General features: G+C 44.9%; 1 long non-coding RNA gene across 1 annotated transcript; it reads left to right on the top strand.

Annotated features, from left to right (window-relative positions):
* Positions 1 to 2,329: 2,329 nt before the first annotated feature.
* Positions 2,330 to 17,771, top strand: LOC125148158 (uncharacterized). Its single transcript, XR_007145441.1, has 3 exons — positions 2,330 to 2,836; positions 17,104 to 17,257; positions 17,397 to 17,771. It is a non-coding gene; the product is annotated as an uncharacterized LOC125148158 (long non-coding RNA).
* Positions 17,772 to 21,036: the final 3,265 nt, after the last annotated feature.

Raw genomic sequence — 21,036 nt, 5'->3', positions numbered from 1 at the left:
CCGTGTGGCCACAGCCTCATCTCTCAGGACTCAATTCTGAGGCTCCTCCCCACCTCCCAACCCCACCCTGAGGTCTTTGACAAAGCAGAACAGGAAATGAGTGGAAGCCTACTCACCTGCAGTTCTTAGACTGGGGAGTGGGGGAAGCTGGATAGGAATGGAAGCTGCCCCACATCTCTAGGTTCCTACTCCAGCCTTGGGAATGGTTCATTTTCCCACCAATTCCGGGAACCTTTTCCTGAAGTAGCCAAACCCTGGATTACTCCCCTCCCTGCTGCCCCACTGGCTCACTTCTGCAGGAGGAGAACCTAGAGACTGTCTCTGGAGAAAAGACCCCACAGAGGATTGAGGTAGAAGAATCTTTTCCCCATTGCTCCCAAACAAGTAAGTCTGTCTGGAGAAGGTAAGCATAATTTCTCCCCTTTTCCTTTAAAGATGTCAGATGCACAGAGTTAGATTAATCATGACTTTGGTTCATGACATATTCTTTTCATTTCTTCATGCACAAGACACATTTATTTATTTAGAACACTGTCCTCAAAACTCATCACACGAAAGTGAAGACCTTGGCAATAACTGAAATCTGTGGTCCCTCCCCATCCCACTCCCCTCCCCTCCCCTCCCATCATTCTGTCATTCTTTTATCCTTTTTATATATTTATCTTCACTATACGTACAGATTTCCCCCACTATCTGAAAGTAGAGCATTCCTATGAAACCTGTAACATGAAATGGTGTAAAGCAAAGAAGCAATTACCATTAATTTATATGGAAAACATTTTGAGCATTCCCAGGCTCAGAAAATAAGACTCACACTCAGGCTTTTCTGATACCCCAGGACACATCTTGCTAAGGGACGCACAAAATAGAGATAAAGCACAAATGCTCAGACACAGTTCAAACCTGTGGAGGTTTGGTGCAGAGATGCTGAGTGTCGTTCCCAGGAACCAAGCTTCTTGGTGGGGCCACTCTTGTTGCTCTGGATGTGTGTTGCCTCTGTAATGGCTTACTGCAAAACAAACGCTGAACTCTCTTTTTTCCTTTTTTCATAAAAGTGAAAATCTTCAGATTTTTTTCTGTTATTGAAAATAGGTCCTAATGTAGGTCTTTCATAAAAGCGAAGTGGTATAACATGAACTTTTTTTTTTAACATGAACTTTTGAAAATCGGGCAATACTTGTATTCCTAAAACTTTTTTTTTTTAATGTTAGGTTTTTTTTTAACTTATTATAAAGAAATACTGCTATATATAATTTTTGGCAGCTTATTATTTTTACATAGTATTATATTGTAAGGTTCCTATTATGTATTGCTGTGGTTCGTCTTGAGGTCTGTGTAATATTCTATGGTAGGACTATACCACAGGTCTTCATTCTTCTGTCACTGGACATTTGGGTTGTTTCTAGGATTTTACTATCATGAAGAGCACTTCTATGAATGTTTTTGTTCCTATTTTCTTTTTTTTTAAATTTTTTCTAATATTTATTCATTTTTCAGAGAGAGAGAGAGAGAGAGCACAAGCAGGGGAGGGGCAGAGAGAGAGGGAGACACAGAGTCTGAAACAGACTCCAGGCTCTGGGCTGTCAGCACAGAGCCCGACATGGGGCCTGAACCCACGAACTATGAGATTATGACCTGAGCTGAAGTCCAGATGCCCAACCAACTGAGCCACCCAGGTGCCCCTATTTTCTATTGTACATGTGAAGAGTTTTTCCTGGTTATATATTTAGATATGATCTCTGCAAACTCCTGTTTGCAACTCTGAAGCCCATATCTGAGTGCTTTCACTATGGCAGAGGGTCTAAGGTTAACTTGGATTAAAGTTCAAGTATGTGTTGAGTACCTGCTATATAAACCACTTTGTCTATTTCTTCATTCAGCAGCCAAGATGCTGTTGAGCATCTACAACATGCCGGGAACTAGAGATAGAACAGTGAACAAGACAACTTAGCACATACAGTTGAGCAAGGAAACATTTTTAAAAAATTTTTTAGTATTTATTTATTTTTTATTTTATTATTTTTTTAATGTTTATTTATTTTTGAGACAGAGAGAGACAGAGCATGAATGGGGGAGGGGCAGAGAGAGAGGGAGACACAGAATCGAAGCAGGTTCCAGGCTCTGAGCCATCAGCCCAGAACCTGACGCGGGGCTCGAACTCACGAACCATGAGATCGTGACCTGAGCTGAAGTCGGACGCTCAACCGACTGAGCCACCCTGGCGCCCCATTATTTATTTATTTTTGAGAGAGAGATTGACAGAGCATGAGCAGGGGAGAGGCAAAGAGAGAGAGGGAGACATAGAATCCGAAGCAGGCTCCAGGCTCTGAGCTGCCAGCGCAGAGGCTGACACGGGCCTCGAACTCACAAATCGCGAGATCATGACCTGAGCGAAGTCGGATGCTTAACCAACTGAACCACCCAAGCACCCCGAGTGAGGAAACATATTAAACAAAAGTTCACATATATATGCAGTTACAATTTATGATATAACTGAACAGAGCAGGATAAATACATAATAGGGAGGCCCGATTTAAACTGGTGTGTTAGGGAAGTCTCCAAATTCTATCAGCTAATACATGAAGGACGAGGAAGACTTCACCAGGTGAAGAGCGTAGGGAAGAGGATTTCAGATAGAGGAAACAGGTTCTGATGCTGAAAGTGTTTGGCAGGTTGGAAGAATAGAACACCAGTGGGTTCTGAGTCTAGTTAGCAAGGGGAAATGGTCACAAGAGAGAGGCTAAGGCCATATGGGACAATACCGTGGTGTCCACGATAATGATGATGACGACAACGACGACGATGATGATAGCAGTTAACGTCCATTCTGTACCAGGTATTGTGAGAAATCCCTTCTATCAGTGATCTCATTAAAAGCTAACCACAATTCTGTGTTTAGGCACTGTTGTTATCTCCCATTAACAGGAGAACTCTAAAAGCCAGAAACTAAGGGGGAAAACTAAGGGCCAGGAGAAGCCAATGAACTTGCCCAAGATCATAGAGTCAGCAAGGATTTTGAATTTCATCTAAATGTAATGGGAAGTGAATGTAAATGTCAGTGAAGGTCAGTAAAGCAGGTCATAATTAAGACCTGGTCCCTGCCCTCCAGAAACTCCCAGAGCAGGGGAAAGTTAGACCTTGCCATAATATGAGTAAAAAGCCCACATCAGGGAGCAGCATTACAAACCTACGAAGTGCTATAAAGACCTATAAGGAGAGAAATTTGTTTTGACCTAAGAGATCTGGAAAGGCTTCTTGCTAAAGGCGAAATTGGTTGTGATTGTTGAAGGGAGGTGGACCTGTGGCAGGTGATTTTGGTGAGGACCTACAGACATTCTAAATTGAGGGAAGATACTGAAGCAGGAGGGTCTAGGGAGAAGACAACTAAGCAAGTTAAGAAGGTCTGTAGCAGCAAAGGAGGCACTGTGGCCGTTTCCAGTGTCGAGAAAAGGAATAGTGTGTACTTTGAGGGATGGCAGAGAAGGCATCAGCAAGACTGCCCTCCAAGTCTTCTTAAATTGTAGAGAGTTTTGAATGACAGGCTGAGAAGTTTGACTTAATTTTATTGGAGTGGGAAGCCACCAACAGTTTTTGAGCAGAGAAGTGACCTAGTTAGATCTATTTTTTAAAAAGATTAGTTTTGGCATGGTATATAGGACTAGAGAAGGGGAACCACTTAGGAGGCAATGAAGTCCATACAACTTAGAAACTTAGCTAGCAACTTAGAAAACCAAAACAAAAAGATCCCAACTTATCATAAAATTAAAGATTAAATAATTAAATGCAAGCAAATAAAATTAGAAGAAAATAGATGAAATGGTATTCATTAGCCTTCTAAGAGTATGTGTGGGGAGGATAAACTTGCAAGTTTAAATACCACAGAAATCAGAAAGGAAAAGAGTGAATTTCACTTCAATATAAAAAAGAAAAAACAAATGGACTCAAGAGTAATCAATTACAAATTTTTTAATTTATTAAAAAAATTTTTTTAATGTTTATTTTTGAGAGAGAGACAGACAGACAGAGCACAAGCGGGGGAGGGGCAGAGAGAGAAGGAGATGCAAAATCCCAAGCAGGCTCCAGGCTCTGAGCTGTCAGCACAGAGCCTGACATGGAGCTCAAACTCACAAGCTGTGAGATCATGACCTGAGCCAAAGTCGTACACTTAACTGACTGAGCCACCCAGGCACCCCTGATTTATTTTTTTAAGTAACTACCACCAATATGGGGCTTGAACTCATGACCCCGAGACCAAGAGTCCAATGCTCCACTGACTGAGCCAGTCTGGCGTCCCAAGAGTGATCAATTTGACTACCTACAGACTAAATTTACAACTTTGGTATGTGTGTGTATAAATAAAAAGCAAACTAGATTCCTTTCTCCCCCTCCTCCATGCAAAAAAAGCAGATACTCTGGAATATTTATGCACTATTATACAAATTATACATATTTATGCATATTATGCAAACATGATGAGTTATAACTTTTTGTATAACTAATTAATGCAAAATAAGTTAAAGAAAAAGAGGCTTCTCAATAGATAAGTAGGTAAAGGACAATTTCAGAGGAGGAAGTATGAAGACTAAACCTCGTAGAAATATAGTAGAGACAGGATGCCTGCCTGAGTGGCTCGGTTGGTTGAGCATCCATTCTTGATTTTGGCTCAGGTCATGATCTCAGGGTCTTGGGATCCAGCCCTGTGTCAGTCTCCACACTGAGTATGGAGCCCACTTAAGATTTTCTCTCTCTCTCTCTCTCTCTCTCTCTCTCTCTCTCTTTGGGACGCCTGGGTGGTTCAGTTAAGTGTCTAACTCTGGATTTCGGCTCAGGTCACAATCTCATGGTTTATAAGTTCGGGCTCTGCTCTGACAGTATGGAGTCTGCTTAGGATGCTCTCTCCCCCTCTCTCTCTGCCCTTCCCTCCCTCTCTCTCTCTCAAAATAAATAAATATGCTTAAAAATAAATATAGTACGGGCACCTGGCTGGCCTAGTCAGAAGAGCATGTGACTCTTGATCTCCGGGTCATGAATTCAAGCGCTACATAGAGTGTAGAGATTACTTGAATAAGTAAAATTAAAAAAAAGAAGAAATATAGCAATCAAATAACTGTGTATTAAAATAATATGGCTCTTTTTTGTCTATTAAACTAATGAAGGTGTTTTTCCTGGTACATTAAAACAAAGTATATCTGTACCTATATAGATACATATGTATATAACAGCTTTATTGAGACATAATTTAAAATTTTTTTTTCAATTTTTTTTTTACATTTATTTATTTTTGAGAGACAGAGAGACAGAGCACAAGTGGGGGAAGGGCAGAGAGAGAGAAGGAGACACAGAATCCGAAGCAGGCTCCAGGCTCTGAGCTGTCAGCACAGAGCCCAATGTGGGGCTGGAACTCACAAATCATGAGATCATGACTTGAGCTGAAGTCGGACGCCTAACCGACTGAGCTGTCCAGGTGCCCCTAAAAATATTTTTAATGTTTATTTATTTTTGAGACAGCATGAGCGAGGGAGAAGCAGAGAGAGAGGGAGACACAGAATCTGAAGCAGGTTCCAGGCTCTGAGCTGTCAGCACAGAGCCAGACGCAGGGCTCGAATTCATCAACTGCAAGATCATGACCTGAGCTGAAGTCAGATCTGCACTTAACCAACTGAGCCACCCAGGCACCCTATTTTTTGTTTTTTAAATGTTTATTTATTTTTGAGAGAGAATATGCACAAGTGGGGGAGGTGCAGAGAGAGGGGGGCAGAGGATTTGAAGTAGGCTCCTCACTGACAGCAGAGAGCCCAACATGGGGTTCAAATTCACGAACTGTGAGATCATGACCTAAGCTGAAGTTGGACACTCAGCCAACTGAGCCACCCAGGCACCCCACAATTCACCGATTTAAAGTGTGTAATTCAGGGGCGCCTGGGTGGCTCAGTTGATTAAGTGTCCAACTCTTGATTTTGACTCAGGTCGTGATCTCATGGGTTCATGAGGTTGAGCGCCGCATTGGGCTCTGTGCTAACAGCCTGGAGCCTGCTTGCCATTCTCTCTCTCTCCCTCTCTCTCTGCCCCTCTCCTGCTCATGCTCTCTCACTTTCAAAATAAATAAATAAACTTTAAAGTGTATAATTCAGTGGATTTTAGTATATTCATAGTGTTGTACAACCAGCACCACAGCGATATTTTAAAACATCTTCATCACTCCAAAAAGAAACCCATACCCATTAGTAGTCACTCAACATATCCTGCCCACTGTTCCAGCTGCAGGCAACTACTGATCTACTTTATGTCTTTATAAATTTGCCTATTCTGGACGTGTCGTATAAGTGAAATTATACAATATATAGTCTTTTGTGAATAGCCTCCATCACTTAGCATGTTTTCAAGATTCACCCATATTGTAGCATGTACCAGAATTCCATTTCTTATTATTGCTGAGTAATATTCCATTGTATGGATATACTACATTTTATTTATCCATTTATCAGCTGATGGACATTTGGGTTGTTTTTACTTTTTGGCTACTATGAATAATGTTGCTGTGAACATCCATGTACACATATTTGTGTAGACACATATTTTGATTTCTCTTGAGCGTATACCTAGGAGTGGAATTGCTGGGTCGTATGGTAAGTCTATGTTTAACCTTTGAGTACCTGCCAGATTGCTTTCCGAAGTGGCTGTGCCATTTTACATTCCCATCAGCAATGTATGAAAGCTCAAATTTCTCTATATTCTCCTCAACACTTGTTAATTTTGTCTTTTTAATTATAGCCATCCTGGAGTGTGCTCAGTGGTATCTTACTGTACTTTTGATTTGCATTTCCCTGGGTGACTGATGATGCATCTATCTTGTCATTCTTGCTAGCCATAGGTACATCTTCTTTGGAGAAATATCTATTCATACCTTTTGCCCATTTTTAATTGAGTTGTTTTTCTATTATTGAGTTTTAAGAGTTCTTTATATAGTCTGGACACAAGTCTTTTTCAAGATATATGATTTACAAATATTTTCTCCCATTCTGGGGGTTGTCTTTTCACTTTTCCTCAATATTTTTCTTTATTTTTGGGAGAGCACAAGCGTGGGGGACGGCAGACAGAGGGGGACAGAGGATCAGAAGCAGGCTCTGTGCTGACAGGCTGACAGCAGACAGCCAGACACGGGGCTCAAACTCATGAACTGCAAGATCATGATCTGAGCTGAAGTCAGATGCTCAACAGGCTGAGCCACCCAGGTGCCCCTCGCTTTTTTGAGGGTGTCTTTTGAAGCACAAGTTGTATACCTTGATGAAATCCAAATGATCATGTTTTGTTTACTGTTGCTTGTGTTTTTGGTGTGCTTGGTAAACTTTGTATTGAAGTATAACATAAAGTACACATATCATACATGTACAATTTGACAACCTTCTCAAACTGCACACACTCTGTAACCAGCGCTGAAAGCGAGAAGTAGAACATTACCGACACCCCAGAAGTCTTCCTCATGACCCTTCTCTTCCAAGGGTAACCACTGTATTGATTGTCAACCCCATGACTGGTTTTGCCTGTTTTTAAAGTACATAAATGGGATCATACGAAAGAAGCAAAGATGTTCAACAGTCTTAATGCTGGGAAAGATGTGAAGAGACTAGAATATCATACACTTTGAGTGAGCTAATCTCCCAGAAAAGCAACTTGTGTTAATGTGCACATCATTTGACCCATTAATTCCATTTCTGGGAACCACAGCATCACTTGTAATACAGAAAATTGGGAAACTTCAGACAGTGATGGGTAGGAGAATGGCTTGGTTAACTCAGACATCCTAATAGTGGAATGCGACAGAGCCATCAGAATTATGTTTACCAAGAGGTTAAAAGAATGTGAAAAAAAAAAAAACCCCACTTATGATAAATGTTAACTGAAAAAGTAGGATAAAAACTAGTGGCTATAATTATGTAAAAAGGCCTATGCCTTGGAAAAACTCATGGGAAGAATGTACAATGGTCGTAATAAGATGATTGGATTCTTTATTTAAAAAAATATTTTTTAATGTTTATTTATTTTGAGAGAGAGAGAGAATCCCAAGCAGGTTCCGTGTTGTCAGCCACCCAGGCACCCCACATGAACCGGGAGATCATGACCTAAGCCAAAATCAAGAGTTAGACACTTAACTGACTGAGATACCCAGGCACCCCAAGATGATTGGATTCTAACTGAATTTTTCTTCTCTTTGCTATTTTCAAATTTCCTTTAATGTACTCATGCTACCTTTCTAACAACACTTAACCACAAAAGAGACAGACTCCTGGTGGGAAGTAACAAAGACCTGATTAGAGCTGAATTAGGGCACCTGTGGTAGGACTGGGTCAAGAAGGAGGAGAATAGATACAGTGTGGCTGCTCACTAAATATGGGGAGTGATGAGTGGGAAGGATGGAAGGCAACTGTTGAGGTTTGGAGGAACTGAGAGGACACAGGCGTCAGGAAGTAAAACAGGGATCCTTGGAGTAAACACACCACAGTGGTTCAGAGCATGGGCTTTTGCTATAGATGCTGCTGTTTTGGATCCTTGCCCATCCACTTGTAGGTAACCGAACTGAACAAGTTATTTAACCTCTTGGAGCCTGTTTCCTCATGTCTAAAATGGGCATCATAACAGCACCTCTTAGAGGATTGTTAGGGGGATGAATTGACAGAGAGTTTAGAAAATGCCTGGTACACAGTAAGCTTTCAATAAAGATGAGCCATTTGATATGCCCAGAAGTCTGGGAGATTGGGGGTGGGGATGGGTGGGTAGTGGCTAGGACTTCTCTGTCCCCATCACCCGTCAGATCAGACATAGTCCCTCCACTTTCCCTCTCCCAGCTAGCTCATTGCCAGGAGGTTGCCCTGGAGGATGCTTCGAGGCCCACAGAAGTGGGAATGGATGGGAACCTGAAATGGGACACGTGGGAGGACTGGAGTAGAGGATAGTAGAGTTGGGACCTAGGAAATTGTGAATTACATTGGATAGTCTAGCAACAAAGCAGCAGGGTTCTGGAGCACCCACTATCCCATGTCAGGGCATTAGGATGCTTTCTGGATGGTGTAAGGAAGGAGCACGGGGCAGACTGTCCCCTCTTTCCTCAACAGGTGCTGGCTAATTGGGTCCATTCTGCCTCATCACTCTGCCTCCTCCCCCACCTAGACCTAAACTTGCTGACAGCATAAAAAACAAGGACAGCCAGTGGGACATCTACAGGAAGATAAAGGGAGCTCTGGCCTCCAGAGGCCTCCCCTGCCACCGCCCTTCCCTGCCCTGCACACACAGGACGTAGGACTATGAGGAGCTACCCAGATGTCTGGCTGAAGGCTCAGACCACATTCCCTCCTATCTTTCTCCCAGGTCTTGAATCTGAGGCTGGCTACATAACTGGGCCTGGCATTTGCCTTCATCTCCAGTCTGGTGCTCTTCCTATCTGATTTCAGCTTGTCTGGCTGCTCTGTGAGTTCTGCAGGGCTGTTTGTTCTATCAGTCCAGTTCCCAGCACCACCTGCCTGCCTGCTTCCTGGTGGCCATGACCATACTCCTTTTGCTTGTTGCCCTTCCCTTACCCAGTGTCCACCTCTCCTATCCAAAAGCTGGTCCCTGAGGCCAGAAGGCACCTCTGGTCTCCTCAGAGAGATCCCATCCTAACCTGGGACTCTGCCATACCTTGTGCAATTTGCTCCTCACTTTGACTATCTGGGCCTCATTCCTCCAAGAACCACCCATTTTCATTACCCAGAGCTCCCCAAACCCAACTCCTGCTCATACCCTGGTTCTTCTCATTTGCCCGTGACCCTTTTCCATTTTCCTTCATCCCTGACTCCCCATCTCCACCCTTCCCCTCCTAACTCCCTCACCTCCACCTATCTTCTACCCCATTCTCCTTTCCTGATTCTCTGAACCTCTCTGCATTATGACCTGGCCTTGAGTTTTTTTTCCCCTTGTCCTCCTGCCTTATCTCCCCAGGGGCTAGAACATCTGCAGCTTCATAAGCAATAGGCAGCTGCATGAGGTCATTTCCTACGATGACTACTCCTTCAGAAATAACATGTAAAACCTTCCCTCCTCCCCAAGTCCATCCTCCAGACTCAACTCTCCCTCTCCCTCCACCCCTGGGAGTTTCCCTTGGTGTCCCAGACTCAGATCCCATCCCCATTCCAGAATCCCAGCCTCCTGGAGAGCCTCATCACACTCAGATTCCAGGCATCACAGTCACAGATGTAAGACCCCAGCCCATCCAATCTCATTTCTCTGTTCCTTTTCCCTAGGGATCATTTTTGGTTGGGGAAATGCTTTCCCTCAAACTTCTCCTTATTCTTGGTATCCTGATCTTACTCCTTTTACCTCCTAGGACATGGATATAAACACTTTCTATGGATGGGATCTCATCAGAAAAGTCCAATCCAACCTACTAGGCAAAGTGGAGGCAGCCTGCAGTGGAACTAGGGGGGTTGAGGAGTTCTAGTAGTGTACTATCATCCTGTCGCCCCGAGACTTCAGGTCCTTGCTGGGGGATCAACATTAGATTGCCCTCCATGGTCATCTTCATTAAGTGTTTTTTTGTTTTGTTTTGTTTTGTTTTGTTTTGTTTTGTTTTGTTTGTTTTTCAACCCCACCAAGCAATTCTATGACACCAGCTGGGTGTCCTACAGTTCAACTCAATTCTGATGCCATCTCGCTGAAGATAGTATCAGATCCCACAGATTAAGGGTTTGGTCCCACAAGACTGCCCCCCACTTCAGACACCAGGCAAAAGTCTAGGTTGTTAACCTGTGCTTCTGATGGACTGGCTATACTTAATGTATTTTATTTTATCTTAAAATAAGCTCTTCACCCAGCATGGGACTTGAACTCATAACCCTGAGATCAAGAGTTGTATGCTCTGTGGACTGAGCCAGCCAGGCCCTCCCATCCCTTTTTTTTTTTTTTTTTTAATACCTAGAAGACTAAATATAAATTGGATATTCCCATGATCCTCTCTCCAGTTTGACTAATTTGCTAGAGTGGCACACAGGAAACCAGTTTACTTACTAGATTACCAGTTTATTGCAAAGGATATTAAAGGATATGAATGAACAGCCAGATAAAGAGATACATAGGACAAAGTCCAGAATAGTCTGGAACACAAGAACTCTGTCCCTGTGGAGTTTGGAGTACATCACCTTCCTGGCACAAAGATGCATTCCAGTTCACCAAACTAAAAGTAATGGAGGCTTCATTACTGAGGTGTGATTGATTAAATCATTGGCCATTGGTGACTGATTCAACCTCCAGTTCCTCATCCTCCCCTAGTGGTGGTGGTGGTGGTGGGGGGAGGTGGTGGGGGAGACCGAAAGTGCCAACCTCCAGTCACTTGGCTGGTTCCCCTGGCAACCAGCCCTCAGCCTTAGGTACTTTCCAGAAGTCACCGCATTAACATAAACTCAGGTGTAGTTGAAAGAGGTTTGTTATGAATCTCAAGACACATATACTGCTCTTTATCACTTAGGAAATTCCAAAAGTTTTAGGAGCTCTGTGCCAGAAATGGGGACAAAGACCAACTATATATTTCTTTTTATATATTAGATTATCAGAGCATCAAAAGCTGGTGCTGGAATCCTTGTTTGAGCTGATTGAAAATGAGAGGGATGGGTTTGGGGAGTGGCTGTGAGTGGGCGAGCGACCCAAAGCAGACTCAGGAAAAAGAAGGCCCACACTGGTGACGGTCAGGACACCCTAGCTGGAAGAACAAATGCTTGGGAGGGAGGCATAGCTATTAGGTTTGAATCTTGCTTTAACCACAATGGAGCTGCACCATGGGCTTTAACTGAGGGCCAGTACAGCTATGCGCACTGAGCAGAGAGGCATTCCATTTTATTTTAAATTAATTAATTAAAAATGTTTTCATTTATTTTTGAAAGAACGCTTGAGTGGGGAAGGGGCGGAGAGACAGGGGGACAGAGGATCCAAAGTGGGTGCTGCCCTCACAGCAGTGAGCCCAATGAGGGGCTCACACTCACGAACTCATGAACTGTGAGATCATGACCTGAACTGAAGTTGGATGCTCAACCAACTGAGCCACCCAGGCACCCCATGAGCCATTCCATTTTAAATAACTGGCAGGGCGAGAAGGAAGATGGCATCATACTAAGTGTGAGTTCATTGATTCAAGCATTTTCCACACAATATGGACCCTAAAAGCAAGCCAAATTCCAAATCTGGTGCTTAAGCTTTGAAGCAGCAATTGGTTCCAAACTAGCTGAGGGGGGCTTACTGAGAGGTTGGCTTTATTTTATGGATGATTTAAGAAATTTTCATGTTTTAACTATATTCAATTTTTGACCAATACATTGACTTTAGAAACTAACCCCTTTGTATGATACAATTCTGCTGTACTTTGTGAACTTTTCTCAGTCACTTAACCTCCAAGCCTCAGTTTCCTTCTGTGTAAAATAGTTAGAGAAACTGACCTTAGAGATCCCTGAGTTTCCTAACTATGAGTACCCTCCAAGTGCTATGTATAGAATTTACAATTTACAGTAGTTTTTGCCACATTCATTCTCTTTTAATCCTCAAAACTATCCTATAAGGCAGATACCATTACTTTTCCTATTTTGTGACTGAGGAAGTTGAGGCTCAGAGAGGTTATAAAAGTTATTTAGGGTTACACACACAGCCAATAGGTGGTGAAGGCAGGATTAAATCCCTGTGAGTCTCCACAAGGAGACTCCAGGGAATCTCCAGGTACACTTCAAACAGTTCAGAGTGCATGAAAGGGTAGAGGAATGCCACAAATCTGAGTGGGCAGGCAGGCTCTCTTGAAGGTCAGGTCTAATTAAAATGGAGGGATGTAATTTTACATGTACCTGTTTTGGTTTACATATCTCAATGCTCTTAGTCTTTTGTTCATACACCTTAGGGACTTCTTCCCCAAGTCCAAAGTTAAAATTCTGCTGCTAGGGCATTCCACTCATGGCTGGGGGATCCTATCCTGGAGCTGAAAGGGGTTACCCACATCCCTGGGGGAAGAGGAAGGGCACTGGCCTAAAGCCTGCAGACCTGTCTCCTTTATAGTCCTGGCTCTTGCTTATTATCCAGGGATCCAGCTTGCCAGTTTGCAGCTTAGTTTTCTCATCTGTAATGTGGGCACCATAACCCCTGTCCTGTGGGCTTTAGATGTTAGGAACATGAGATGAAGTGACTGATAGGGAGGTCCTTTGACATGTGAAATGCTCTCCCATTGTGTGTGTGTGTGTGTGTGTGTGTGTGTGTTTGCGCACTGGGAAGGGTGGAAGTTATCCAAGGAGTCCCCAGGATTGTGGCCTCAGCTTGGCCTGGCAGAGCAGTGCCTTCCTGGGCGGAGGTCAAAGCCAGGTCCTTTTCCCACGGTCAACACCAAGGCCTGGTTCCTCTTTGTTGTTCCTGGCTCCTCTCCTAGCAACCAAAGTTTCAAAGAAGGTTCTGCAGAGCAATGGGGACCTTGTCTCTTAGCTTCCTAAGAAGAGGGACCAGTTGGGCTAAGAGTTCAGATCCTGGGCAGCAGCATTAGACCACCTTGGGCAAGTGCAGGGAGCAGCTCTGCCAGCAAGTCAAGTTCATGGCCTAAGGCTTGACCTCAGCCTTAGCCTGGTGGGAGTCTCCTGCAATTATCTCCCTTTCTTGCTGTCATGACTCTGACACAAAAAGGATAGCCTCCACCCAAATTATACACCTCATCCTTAGGGAGACCTGATCTCATCCTTTGGATGTATATGAACTTTCTAGAGTTGCTGTAACAAATTAACTGTAAACTTTGTTGCTTAAAACAACAGGAATTTATTCTCTCACAGTTCTAGAGGCCAGAAGTTCAAAATCAAGGTGTCCACAGGGTTGGTTTGTTCTGGAGGCTCTAAGGGAGAATCTGTCCCATGCCTCTTTCCTAGCTTCTGGTGGCTGGGAACAATCCTTGGTGTCCTTTGGCTTGTAGACCTATTACTCTGATTTCCGCATTTGTCTTCACATAGGCTTCTCCTTCTCTATCTCTGTGGTTTCTCCTTTTCTGTCTTAGGAGCCTACTTCCTCTTGGATTTAGGGCCTATCCTGGCCTAGGATGACCTCTTTTTGAGATCCTTACCTTAATTACATCTGCAAGGACACTTATTCCAAATAAGATCACATTCTGAGGTTCTCAATAGATGTTTCTTTTGGGGACCAGGGTTCGACACAATGCAAGTGCCTCCAATTTAATTTCTCTGAAAGGAGAAATCTGTCTCTACTTTAAGAAGCTCCTTTATGATGGTAAAGACCTTTAATTCCCAGCCTGGTCCCCACAGAGCCTTTAAATTGAAACAGGTGTACAAATGCTGGTGGGCAGGGAAGGGTCAGCATCAGCGGAATCCAGACCGCTGTTCTCTATAGAACAGAATGAAGGCATTGTGTCCAGTTCATGTCAGGATTTGGAGCAGGGAGGGCAGAGGAGTTTCGGCCTCAAAGGCTAGTGAGGCAAGCAGGGTGCCTGGTTCCAGTTTTGCCTACTCCCGTTTGTCTTCTGCTAGCTCCCAGATGTTAATGAATAACATTGTTAAACACTTTTTTGAAAATGAACCCCCATATGATCATAAAGTGGGACTGAGAGGTGTTTCACTATGCTAGGGAAGCCATCAGGGTGAAGCCCCCAGAAGGGTCCTTTTTTGAATCCTAAGCTAGCTCTCTAAGCTCTGTATTCTCTTTTCTTGCAAGGGCCTAACAATTCAGATTCAATCTCTCTCTCTCTCTCTCTCTCTCTCTCTCTCTCTCTCTCTCTCTCTCTCTCTCTCTCTCTCTCAGGATTCTCTTCCTGAACCAGGAGCCATGCAAGGCTTGTTCATCCTTCATGCCCACTTTCTTCCCTCCTACAGGCTGGAAGAGCCTCAGCCTGCCGACTGTCTACCCATTCTCCAGGCTTCTCACGCCTCTAGAACGGACACTAAGTGGGGCACCACACTCATTGCTTCCCCTGTTAACATCTCTCTAAAGACAATTGCACGGCATCTTCCTTCTAAATGTTGTATGGTTGATCCTGTGGGGAAAGAGACCCAATGCTACCAAGTTACCAGTCTGGGGAAGGTTTGAAACTTTCAGAAACCTGGAGAACTTCTCTAGCCCTGGTCCACAGAATGAAAGGGCAGCCAGCAGCCTGGCTCTGTCTCCTCTCCTCTTAGGTCAGCTTGAAGATATCGACCAGGGCAACCACTCAGTTTTCTCCTTACCTCTGAGATGGCTGAAACTGAGCATCTCCCAATTGTTATTCTCACCTCTGTTTCCCTCAGTCTCATGCAGGAAGAGCCCCCTTAGGGAAAGATTTTTAAAAGAGCCACTAAGCACAAGGGATCTCATTCTAAGGAGGTCCTAGTAGAGTCAACTCCTAATTCCCCCTTTCCTAGAATTAGTCATGTGGATTTGGAATCAGAGAAACTTGGAATACCGTTAGGGGACCCACAGTTTCTCTGTAGCATCCCAGAAATAGTGGACAAGGAGGCACAGACATTGTGGCAGATGTGGAATGGGCTACCCCCCCCCCCCCCCGCCCGGCTCCAGATCCTACTGTTGTACCACCACCCCATTTGTGAATACCCAGCTGGAGGATATTGGGACATCAACAGAGTTTATTATACAGAGGAGTTACTGCATTCAATTTTGAAGAATTTCAGGGCGCTGGTGGAATCAGTGGGTTTGACCATCAGTATACACAAGCTTAAAATCCATGACTTTGAGAGACTGAGGAGTGATGTGAGTGAGATATGTGAGGAACGGAAAGGGGTGGCCAGGGCTTGACAGGGTGGTGATGGAGAATAGAAGCTGGGGGACAGAGCTGGGAAGGACAGAGCAGACTTAGGACTGAGAGTTGCTCTCCTTTTGCTATCTTGATGGCTCCTTGGCTGTCCCCACCCACATGACCCCTTGAGCTCTGCTTCCAAAATACTGTTCACAGGAGAAGAAATGGATTGACCACAGATTCTCTTCCTGGCTTTTGCTCATGCCGAGCACAGGAACCCTGTTTGAGTTAAGGGTCTGCTGATAATTAAGCGGGTGATGGACAAGACTAACAGGAACAACAAATATGGAATCAAGAGCCTACTCCTACCTTCAGTTAAACTTGTCATTAAAACAAAACATACAACCCCTCAAGGTCTCAGAAATATCTAGGGTCACCTGAGAAGGTGCTGCATTCTGCAAGGAAAAACTTTTATTGGAGAAACCACAAAATTCTAGGAAATCCAACCCATGTTTGCCACGCTGTCTGAGTGTCCTCTAGTTTGATCCCTTTTGGCCATACACTTCCAAACTTTCTACTTTGGAGCCATTCCATCTCCCCTTCTGAAGCAGCCCTTCCCTTATACCCTGTAAAGGCCACCTTATGTCCTTCCCTTTCCCAACATTTACATGGGAGACCTACTTGCTGGGGAACTCTCTAGGGCCTGATCAGTATAATAGATGGGGAAAGTGGGTCACTGATGTATCCTTTCTCCCTCTGCTAAGCTCCTCATAAATTTTGTATCTCACACTAACCCTCCACTATCCCTAAAGGGGTCATGAGAACAGTGAGCCAGTCTAGGTAGTGATGAGTGGTCACTTGATTTGGACAATGGTCCCCTTTGGACAATGATTTCAGTTACATCCAGGTCAGTGTCCTGGGCCAAGGCCAGCACACTGACCTGGCTCTGGATCCTGTCTGCCCCTCTAACTCCTCTCAGCCTTTCATTCCTTTCCCCCACTGTAGCCTTCCAATCCCAGCATCAAGGCTCTGTCCACCTCTGCTGGGGAAACCCTGTCCTTTCATTTGAAGGCTCCAGGCTGCTCCTGGAGCCAGCATAGGGCTGTTTCTGGAGGCAATGTCCACTTCTCCCCATTTTTCCTCACTACAAACCAAAGATAATAGAGACTTTGGGATCACTTCATGTCACTTTGGAATCAGGTTGCTGAAGCCTGAAGACCTGAGACTTATGAAAGACCTGGGCAGTCTGCTCCTCCAGAACCTTCAGCTGGGGCGGGGGGGGGGGGGGGGCAGGATGAGGTGGGCCATCCTCATTGGAGAAGGTCACCCTCTCATTCCCCTTCCCTGGCTCATCCCAGCTCCTCCCTTTTTCCTTTATTTACCAGATAATGGAAAACTCAGAGATCAGACCTAGACCAGCTGTCTTGCTGGCTCTACACTTTGGTTATAATTCTGGCAAGAGGCTCCAAGAGACGCCCCTAACTGCCCCTTCCTCAATCCTCACACCATTCACACTGAGAGCTTCCTCTGCTCCCCAGAGTAAGTGCATTTCCCTGCCTCTCCCAGGCCTCTCTCCCCATTCACATCTGTCTGTCTCCTGGTCCAATCCCATCCTCCAGTCCCACCCTCTTGCTCATCTCTCTGACTGTCTCTCCTTATCTTTGTTCTTGCTCCAAAGCAGAGACTTCAGAGCCAGACCCAGGCCTTCCCTCTGGCAATTAGAGGAAAAGCTGTTCCAAGACTTCTACCTACAACTGGTGAGTGACTCTGGCCACTCAGCCATGATCTCACGGCCTGATTCAGCTACCTTCCCCACCTGAATTTTGGTTACTGCCAGAAATGGGGACCCATGGGGGTAACAATGTAAGTAAGCACACTTTGCAATTCACACCATATATTAGCTATGAAATTGTGATTCTTGAAAAAGTTTTTATTTGGGGAGATTCACCTCCATTTCACATTTTGTGCATAAAGTAAAACTATTGATTTTGAATAAGGCCTGACATCTTATTCCTATATTTCAAATTCATATAAAATATAACCTTACTGTGCTTTCCCAGGAAACTCTGCTGTGTCTTCAACTTCCTCCCAGTTGGACTAAATTATCCAGGTCAGGCTGGCAGTGTTCCAATCCTAGAGGAGGAAGCATTCTGGCAACTCAGGACCTCTTCTGAATGATACTATCCTATTACAAGTCCAAGGTAGTCCTTTCTCCTTCCATGATTTTGCTCCCTGAATTCTACCCTGATCTTCTCGTCCTTCTCCTTCTTAATTTACCACCTCCAGAGGCTTCCTTAGTCCTTAGTCAATAAATGGGCAAGCGTGTGCATGTTTGAAGGTAATGAGGAGGAGATGGCGATGATAAGAGTTAACCACCAGGGGGAGCCTGTGCCTAAGAAGACACTTGACTAGAGGCATAAGGGGGCCACTCAGGACTTTTCTTCCCTTTTTTCCAGAGCAGTAAAGCTGCCAGGCATTCCAGCTTGAGGGGCGGGGGGTGGAGTGTGGGGGGGCTCCCTATGGACCTGGGGGTCCGGAGCTGCCTCCTTCTCATTCTCTGACTCCCTCTCTTTCCCTGACCACGCAGAGAATTGTGAACCAAATTCTGGTACATCTGCACATTTCCTAAGGACAAGTTCCCTGATGGCCATGTTCAATGTGGGAATTAATCCTCAGTTTTTTTTTTTTGTTTTTTTTTTTTTTACCTCACCCTACACCCCCCACTAGTCCCTGCCACCCATCCCTCCCTGAAAACCTCACTGACCCAGGCTTTCCCACTACCTTCCTTTCTTGGTTTAGGGATCAGGGGGCCCTGGGTAATACAGTGACGTCCATTCCTTCCACCTTCACCCCAACTCCCAAGATAGGCCTGGTTCAGTGACTCCCCCCACCCCCACCCCACACGGCCCTATTGCCCCAGGTAGTCTTATTCTTCCTTCAGATCCAGCTGACCTATTTCCATCAATTTTAGGTCTGGGTCAACCAAACAGTGAGTCTGGCCTATGGGAAGAAGGGAAGAAAGTCAGAGAATCCCTAAAGCCTATAAACTAATCCCTTCTCACCCTAGGCCATAGGGACCAGTCAGTTCCTGCATCTGTAATCAAAGTTACTATGCCCCTGGTACTGTGATGCATGCTGAGGATACAAAAATACAAATAACCATGGTCTTGGCCTTCTAGGAACTTATATACTAATCAGGGAGACAAACAAATAACTAGGAAATCACAAGATAGTTTAATAAATGCTGTTTTAGAAGTATGTACCAAGAACTGTGGGGGAACAGGAGAAGGTGCAACTAAATCTATCAGGGGTAAGTAGAGAAGTCTTAGGAGATGGGGTGACATTTGAAGCATATGTTAAAGGGTTTAGGCGAGGCAGAGAAGAGAGTGAAAAACTTGGTAAGCACGAGACAGAGTGAAGGGGAATTTGGTGAGTTCAAGGAACTACAAATAGTTCAAAGCATAATATATTCTTCAGAGAGTGGCAGGAGGAAATGACTGGAGAGAAGGCTGGAAGGAGAGGCAGGGCCAGTTGTGAAGAAAGAGATGTGTTTGACCTTTACATCGAATATTGAGCTTGATTAGATTTGCTTGTTATAGTACTCTGGACAAGCAAGGTTAGATTTGAGGAGACAGGGACACCACCTTGAAACTCACTGTTTTTTTTTTTTTTAATTTTAAGTTTATTTATTTATTTTGAGAGAGAGAGAGAGAGGCGGAGAGAGAGGGAAAGAAAGGTAGAATCCCAAGCAAGCTCCACGCTCTCAGTGCAGAGCCCAACAGCTCAGGGCTCGAACTCACCAATAGTAAGACTGTGACCTAAGCTGAAACCAAGAGTTGGACGCCTAACCAAGTGAGCCATCCAAGTGCCCCTGGAACCCAGTCTCAGTGACAGGTGGCCAGGACCAGGCCTAGGGCTAGACTAGTATATGGGAGGAAAGCTGGAGTGGTTTGGACACTGGCTCACCCTAGACACGAGGTCCAATTTCTTACAGGTCACATGGAGAAGGAGGGGTGGGGCTCTGGTCTCTGGCTTTTGTGGGCTGGAGAAGATGACGGTCGCTCTAGTCCTGTGGTCCGTCATTGGTGGCATAGAACCTGTAGTCTGTGTTCAAACAGTGGATCCCCTGGTGAGGGAGGGGAGGTATGGGGCTGGGGCTGGGAATATGGGTAGGCAGTAGGGAGATGAACAAGGGATTGGTCCCCATACATAAACAGATAGAGGAGCCTGAGGCTTTGCTTTCTTTCCTTTGCCCAGACTGCATTCTGGTCTTGCCTACCTTTACCTTCACCTTCAATCTTTCTAGGGGCTACTACCAAGTGAATGTCAGAGATCTCCAAAGGTGAGGCATCCCTGTGGAAATGCTCCTACCCTTGGTTTAGGGTCCTCTCCCTCACCTACCCAGGGACCTCAGGACCTCCTGCCTCCTCCTGTCTAGGGGCTATGGACCTGGGACCTTGTCCACTGCTCAAAACCTTTAGCCCTAGAACTACCCTCTTTACCTAGATGCCCAAGATCAAAGACTTCACTCTTAGATCTCCCATTTCCCCAGGTCCCAACATCCTGTTCAGGGATCTTCTCTATCTCTGGCCCTAGAACACTCCCTACCCACCAAAGACCTCAGACTTGGGATCTCCATGTACCTATTCAGAGTCCTCTTACTCAGGAAGACCACACTGGGTCGTCTCTGATACCTTCTCACACACTCCACCAGAACCCACATGATGATATCTACATCCCTAAGCTATTCTCCAAAGTCCTGACACATGGTTTGGGACCACTTGCCCCTCCTACACTGGAGGTAGGGCATAAACAAAGACAACAGCAAATAAGTGCCCAGTCTGTAAGAGCAGGTGAAAATTTACATCTAAGCCTACTTTTCCCCTAGGAGTTTCCAGGCTGGGTAGTTCCCTACCTGAAGGCTCTTCTTGTGGGTGGCCCTGAGGAACTTCCTTGAGTCATACAACTCCAATGAAAAAGCTGGTCCCCTTTTTCTGTCCATACCCCCAGGGGCCTACTAAGTATAATTCCTTCTCCTCTGAGCATGGATACCGAAGCCAAATCTTAAGCTGAGAAGAAACAACCATGAGTCAGCAGGATTGTGAATACAAAACAGATTCCTGCTTTTGTCCATTTCCAGCTTCTCTCTGGGGATCCAGAATGGGTCCAGCTTCAAAACGTAGAAGAGGAGGAGGAGCCCCTCCCAAGCAGAAAGGGGCTGAAGTAGAGGCCAAGGATGACCAGTCCCCAGTTCTGGGCCTCTGGGAGGAGCAGTGGCTTAAGGGCCAGTAGCTTGAGTCCTGATGTTGGTAGACAAC

This window comes from Prionailurus viverrinus, chromosome D2 (genome assembly GCF_022837055.1).
Source record: "Prionailurus viverrinus isolate Anna chromosome D2, UM_Priviv_1.0, whole genome shotgun sequence".
Taxonomy (NCBI): domain Eukaryota; kingdom Metazoa; phylum Chordata; class Mammalia; order Carnivora; family Felidae; genus Prionailurus; species Prionailurus viverrinus.
Note: the sequence above shows the minus strand (reverse complement) of the source record. Positions and strands in the feature narration are given on the sequence as shown.